General features: G+C 33.3%; 1 long non-coding RNA gene across 1 annotated transcript; it reads right to left on the bottom strand.

Annotated features, from left to right (window-relative positions):
- Positions 1-4,015: 4,015 nt before the first annotated feature.
- Positions 4,016-6,050, bottom strand: LOC142181506 (uncharacterized). The gene is made up of 2 exons (XR_012710164.1): positions 5,815-6,050; positions 4,016-4,603 (listed from the first exon to the last, which is right to left on the bottom strand). It is a non-coding gene; the product is annotated as an uncharacterized LOC142181506 (long non-coding RNA).
- Positions 6,051-6,842: the final 792 nt, after the last annotated feature.

The following is a 6,842-nucleotide window of genomic DNA, read 5'->3' on the forward strand; positions in this document are numbered from 1 at the left end:
TCATGTCTCCGAGCAAGAGGGGCAGCTGTGAGCACGTGATTTTTCCCTCACCTAAATTGCTCCTACAGAATCCCAAGAATTAGATTTTTCCTTTTAATTATTTGTTATTTAGAAATTATTGTAGAATTTTTCTTTCTTTTTTCATTTTTTGTGCGCATGTTTAATTTTTGTTTAAGTCATAAAAATATAAAAATACATTGCATTTGCATTTAGGACTTAATTTTACATTTTTTCTTGATTAATTAGTAAATTAGTGTTTTACAAAAATGGAAAAAATCACAAAAAAATAACTTATTTTTGCATTTTTAATTTTAGTTTTTAGTTTTGGTAATTTTCTTTTAATTTGGCATTTAATTAGTTGTGGTAATTATTATTTAGAGTCCATTAATTTAATTTGGTAGGACAATCTAGTTTTGAGATTTAATTTAGGTTTTATTTTATTTGGAAAATGGAATTAAAAAGAATTTGAAAATAATAAAAGAAAAGTAAAGGAGTTGAAGAGGACCAAATTTTGGGCCAAATCTTTAAATTCTCCAAGCCCAAATTGATTTACACTTTGAAACCCGGTCAAATTGGCCCAAAATCATGTAATACCCGGTCTGCCCCCATAGATAATCCAAACGCCCCCGTTTTGATGGTTTTTAATCTGAGTCGTCGATCTCCCCATTGATCTAACGGCTCATAACTGAGTCCCTTTTTAATATTTAAGTGTCCGAACCCCTGCACCCCCCTCCCCCGGTCTCGTCTCTCTCAACCCCTCATCTTCTTCAGAGATTAAACGAAACCCTAAGCCGCACCATGATTCCACTGTCCTCCGGCGGCGGCGCCACCACCAAATTCGCCCAAATCAACACCATAGAACCCCCATTACCTCCCCTCTCCAAATCTCTACTCCTTTACCTTCGAATCTCCCCAGAACTTGTCGAATCTTAAATTGAAGACATGAACCCTAAATTCCCAAAACTAAATCAGTGAGTCTATTTGAAGATTTGAAGTCGAAATCGGCTTTTTTCATGTGTTTTCGTTTGAGAACACATGATTAAAGCCCATTTTGCTCAAAATCGAAAGCTCGAGGTTTAATTTCAAGATTTGGACGTCCGAATTTAGGTATTTTCACTTCCTTTTCTTGCATGTTTCCTTTTCTTCGTTTAAGTTCATTTTCTATCTCTTTTCTGCGTCTTCTTTTCTTTTCTTCATTATGTATTCACTTTCTCGTTTATTCTGTTTTTGCATAATTAGCTTAATAACAAAGTTTAGCTTATTTGTTTTGTTAATTGGTTCATTTTCCTCTGTCTTTTGTTTTTAGTTTCATTTTTAAAGGTTTCCGGGATTTTTTTTTTTGGGGAAATTTTGGGTCAGTCTGTTAAATTGGAATTTCGATTATAGATTGTTTGTTTGCTTGAAATCAAAAACCCAAAAGAAGGGATTCAAATTGGGTTTTGTAAGACGGATTTGGGCTGAATCATTGGGTCAAATTGACCTATGAATTTTTTGAGGGTAATTAACAGGGCTTAAAGGGATAATTTAGGAACTCTAGGTAGGGGGAATCTCAGCAACTGAATTAGGAAGCTGCTAGGAAGGTGTCATTGGGACTTAACTAAAAATTTAATTTTTTTAAGTGAGGGTACTTGAGCAAATACCAAAATTGCAAAAGGTCTTAAGTGTAAAAATGAGCTTGTTTCTGCAGCCCTAAAACCTTGCCTATAAAGACATCATTACTTGAGGTTGAAGTAAGATTTTAGAGATAAAAAACTCCTGAAAAACTAAAACGGCTAAGAAAACTCTGAAATATCTTTGAATTCCCTGCATTTTCTTGCTGAGAACTGCTTGAATTTTACTTAGTTTTTGGGTTTTGATCTTCATTGCTTGGTTAAAACCACTGAAAAATGACAAATTCTTGTATCTGGGTTGAAATGGACTGAGTTTGGATCTTTAAAGTTTGGGTTGGAGTTTTACTGTTACTTTTATTGTTTCATTGTTGGGTTTTTAAGTTGGTTTCTACTGCTGTTCCTTGATGATTCTTCACCCTTTCTGTTTATCTTTCGATTTCCAGGTATTCATCATACCTCTTAGTGTTTGAAAATGGACGAACATGAAGTTTGTTTGATCAAGCTAAAATCTGTAACAGAGCAGTTGATTAAATGCTATTTTTGCACCTGTAAAATTAGTTGATTGTTGCATTTTAGTTTAGTTTCCATTATGTGGATGTTTGACCCTTTTGTTGTTTAAATCCCTTTTAGTTCTGAAAGTTTCAAGTAGTCATTTCAATTTAGATGATTTGTTTTGTTAAAAGGCCATGAAACTTGTTGAACATAAGAACGTCTGGTTTTCTGTATATTTAAGTACTGAAGAGACCAATGTGAGATTCAGAAATTTTATTTTTGACTTGCTTGATAATCCCCTGTTGACTATAGTAATCAAAAGGGGGTGATGAATTATAATGTTCTGAGGCATATTCATTAGGTGTATTAGCCTTAGCCATGGCTAGTAATAGTTCTGATTCTTAAAATTGATATAGTTCTAATTTTGGCGTAAGCTTGAAATGATTGTGTATAGTTTGCATGGCTTTAATTTTGGGTATTGAATGATAAAATAAGCTGCATACGAGTTGTTGCTGATCACAGATTGTATGCTCATTTTGAATATGCTTTAAATTCGTTCAATGATTGGCAGTATTGGTGCAAATTTTAAGGCCTTTTCGTAGAAATTGTTCTTGTTTTAAGTGTTGATGCTGAAATATCAAACTGGGCTACCTGTGTTGGCCCAGTTGTGTTGAATTTTCTCATCAGCAATTGTTTCCTCAATATGGGCTTCGTATTAAGCCAACTGAGTCGTTGTGCACGCCAAGGGAAGTGGCGACGGGTAATGAAGCCCATCGTTGGCCTGGGCCTTTTTAACAAATCAAATTCTGGTGGCGTTTATCACCTAGCGGACCATTCATTAATTTGAGATTAGCCATTAGCCTAGAAATAAATTAGAAATTTCCTTTAGCCTTTCATAAATTAATTAGGTCTCTAATTAGTCGAGGTGTGCCATGCCAAATAAAATCTCAAAATGCATGGCCCTCATTTAATTAATATTTTAATTCTTAGAAATCGAGGCACGCTATTTAGTTGAATTTTTTATGGCCCTCGCAAAGTTGAAAGTGCGTAGTTGCTTTAGGCGCGTTATTTTAAAAAATTACTTTCCTAAACTCGGGTGTGCATTTTATGTGACCCAAATCCAAATCTTAACAACGTTAAATAAAAATATATCGCGGACCGCGGGTGCATTTCATGTGGCGTGGTTCAAAGACGTGTTTTAGATAACGTTGAATCTTCATAAAATTAATTAAAAGCAGTTAATAATTTAAAATTATACCATAGGCTAAAACATGTATTAAAATCAGATAATAGGTCAATTATGATAGTTTAAGCGACCGTGCTAGAACCACGGAACCCGGGAGTGCCTAACACCTTCCCTCGGGTTAACAGAATTCCTTATTCAAAATTTCTGGTTCGCAGACTTCAAAAGGAAAGTCGATTTTTCCTCGATTTGGGATTTAAAATAAATCGGTGGCTTGGGACACCAATTAAAATATTCCAAGTGGCGACTCTAAAAAATAATAAATAATCCAATTTCGAATAATGTTAGTTAAAGTGGAAAAACTCCCTTATACTACCTTCGGGTGTGTAAAAAGGAGGTGTGACTACTGCTAGTATCTAATACCCACAATGAAACATCAGTAGTAGTTAAAGAAACTTTGAAAACATTTTTCAATTAAGTCTTACCTTGTTTCTTATCATTTAGAGTTGCAAGATACTCCGGGCAGTTTCTCTTCTAATGTCCTATCTTCTTACAATGGAAACATTCAGCATTAGATTTGTCAGTTTTGCATGTCTTGCTTTTGGGTTTGGTCACACCACCCTTAGACGCAATAGGTTTCTTCTTGGGTTTATTTTTACCCTTACCCTTCTTCTTAAAAGAGTTTCCAGCCAACATGACATTTCCTCTCTTCTTCTTAGATGCAAGTTGATTCTCATAATCAATAAGCATGTTAAGCATCTCATGAAGATCACAATCCATTTTATGCATATTAAAATTAATAACAAATTGTGAAAAGGATTCAGAAAGTGACTGCAAGATCAAATCTTGAGAAAGCTCTTTACCCAATTTGCACCCCAACTTCTCAAGTTCTTCAATAAAATCAATCATACGATTGACATAGGGTCAAACTGGAGAGTTTCCAGTCAAATTGGATCCAAATAAAGCCTTAGATAGCTGGTATCTTGCTGCCCTGCTTTGTGTACCAAACATCTTATTAAGATGTTTAATGATTGCAGTTGGATCCATATCCTGATGTTTCCTCTGGAGCTCAGAACTCATAAAAGCGAGAATGAAGCATTTGATAGTAAGACATTCTTCCAAGTATTTTTGATAAATCTTAGTGGCATCATCATCATTCTCATCTGGGACTTCCTTGGCGGGCTTATCGATCACATCAATAAGTTTTTCATGCATGAGAACAATTCTCAAATTTCTGTACCAATCATCGAAGTTTGGTCCTACCAACTTGTTGGTATCAAGTATTCCACGCAGTGATATAACAGACATATTGAGAAATCTACAATTTAAAAAAAGAAAAGGCAATATTATAAGAACATATTTAAACATATCATAAAGACATGAACTTTTATCTAAATGATATTTCAACTAATATTTTAAAATGCTTACCCTCATTATAGTTTAAGAAATCTTTATTTCTATTAGTGGAGTAAAGAAAACCTTCAACAATATGTATGAGCCACTTGAAAGTCAAGTCGTTTCTCACATATATTTTAAAGGTAGGTACACTTAACAATTGTATCCCCATACAATTTTCTTAAATAGCTTTATGTCAATTAGTCCCCTGGTGGTCAGGTCGATCTTATTGGCATAGTTGAGTTCAACCATCATGATAGCAAAGAACTTATTAAATTTTATACTCCCCGGGTAGTACAGGCATCTAGTGTAAAATTAAATAATTCTTTCAATCCATGCACCTAATGCGATAAATAATTTTAACATATTCTCGAACTATAATTCTCCTGGTTGTCAGGCCGCTCCTTATAAACAAGAAGTAACTAAAATTATTTATTTTGATGGATAGCTTTACTAATAAAATATATTATTCAAGAACTCAAATTTTAGTAAGAGGGAATTGTTACTAAAATAACTTTTAATAACATGATGATCAAATCTTTCATATCACATGAATTTGGCTTAAGTTGTCTGCATGCTTTGTCCTAAATTAATTTACATCACATGTAATAAATAATTTAAAATTATATATCGAACAAGCATGTCACATAAAAATGAAATTCAACATACTTCTACATGTTTATCTAATATATCACATATATCACATAAAATAATACATGCCAGAAAATTATTATTAGTTAATACCTTATAAACTAATAACAACTAAAACAACTATATAATTTAATAATCTATTACAGATTACCATCGTATCTTATATGAAATTTCAAATTCAAGTTACGAACTATCTTAGTAGTTTAACTTATATAAATATATATTTTATTCACAATAAAATAATATCAATTCATGTATTCAAACAATTTGTCTATTCCACAAGATACATGTATTATGGTTTGAACTTTTCAAATGCAAAAATATTCGTAAATAAATTTTAGACACGAGAAACCAAGGCTCTGATACCACTATAGGATTGCATAGAGGTGTTCATAACACGCAACGGAAGATAATAACAATCCTCGGTAGAACTTTTCGTGTTTAAAATTTATTTACATATCAAAGATCGGATCTAAGACATACCTAGTGAAGAGAATCTTTTTTCAAAATTTCTTCGATAGTGCGAAGACCCTATGCGTATCCACACCGAGACCAATCCTTGCTATCAACTCTTTGATCAATGAAACCCGTGAACAAATTAAATGAAAATTACAGTGCTAAGTTTTTAAAAAACTTCAACCTTACTGTAAGTATAGTATTTTCCTTGAAATGAATATTGCTCTTTTTTATTTTTGTAGCTCTGCCAAACATTTTTTTTCTTTTTCACAGCTTAGTGTATATTTTCACCGTGATATATATATATATGCATATATGTAACACCTTTGTAATACTTTTCAAATAGGTAGGAAAGGAAAAGTCACAAACGTTGATTTTTTCCTTCGTAAAATCCATTCCAAACGTTGGAATTATGCAACCTTTTTCATTTGGAAAAATTTGAATCCCATTCCAAATGGGCATACGGCAGTTAGCTAAAAATTCAATTCACGTTAGTCCAATTTGGACTTTCACATTGAATTAATTGATCCAATTCAAAATTGGATTACAAGAATAAATTGATAATATATAATACAACCTATTGATCGAGGCCAACCCAGCACTACTATTGAGTAGCGAGAGAGGTCGAAGCAGCTTTTACCCGATTAAGGTCGGGATCGATTTCCACAAGGAGCTAGAAGTTGGAGTCGGGTGTCTATCTAAAGTGGAGTTATGTATTTACTCTTAGTTGAACTTCTAAACATTTTGGGTTTTGATTTACTTCTAATTGTATAGAACTACAATGATCAATTAAACTAAAATAAGTTAAGATTAAACTATTGCGAGTTTTCAAATGATTAAAAGGCACTAGGGTAGTGACTTTCGCCTAGTTGGTCAATTGACGGATACTTGAGTCTAAAGCATAATTCTCACATTTGGGGAGTATGATATAACCATTGCACGATTCTACTCACTCTACACCTCTCGGTAGTTCGAGTGATTCTGCCCGAATTGACTTTCTCAAGACCAATTGGGTATGCAAATTTGCACAAGCAATCATGGTTCAAGTCAGATAT

The sequence above is a fragment of the Nicotiana tabacum genome, chromosome 6, assembly GCF_000715075.1.
Source record: "Nicotiana tabacum cultivar K326 chromosome 6, ASM71507v2, whole genome shotgun sequence".
Classification (NCBI taxonomy): domain Eukaryota; kingdom Viridiplantae; phylum Streptophyta; class Magnoliopsida; order Solanales; family Solanaceae; genus Nicotiana; species Nicotiana tabacum.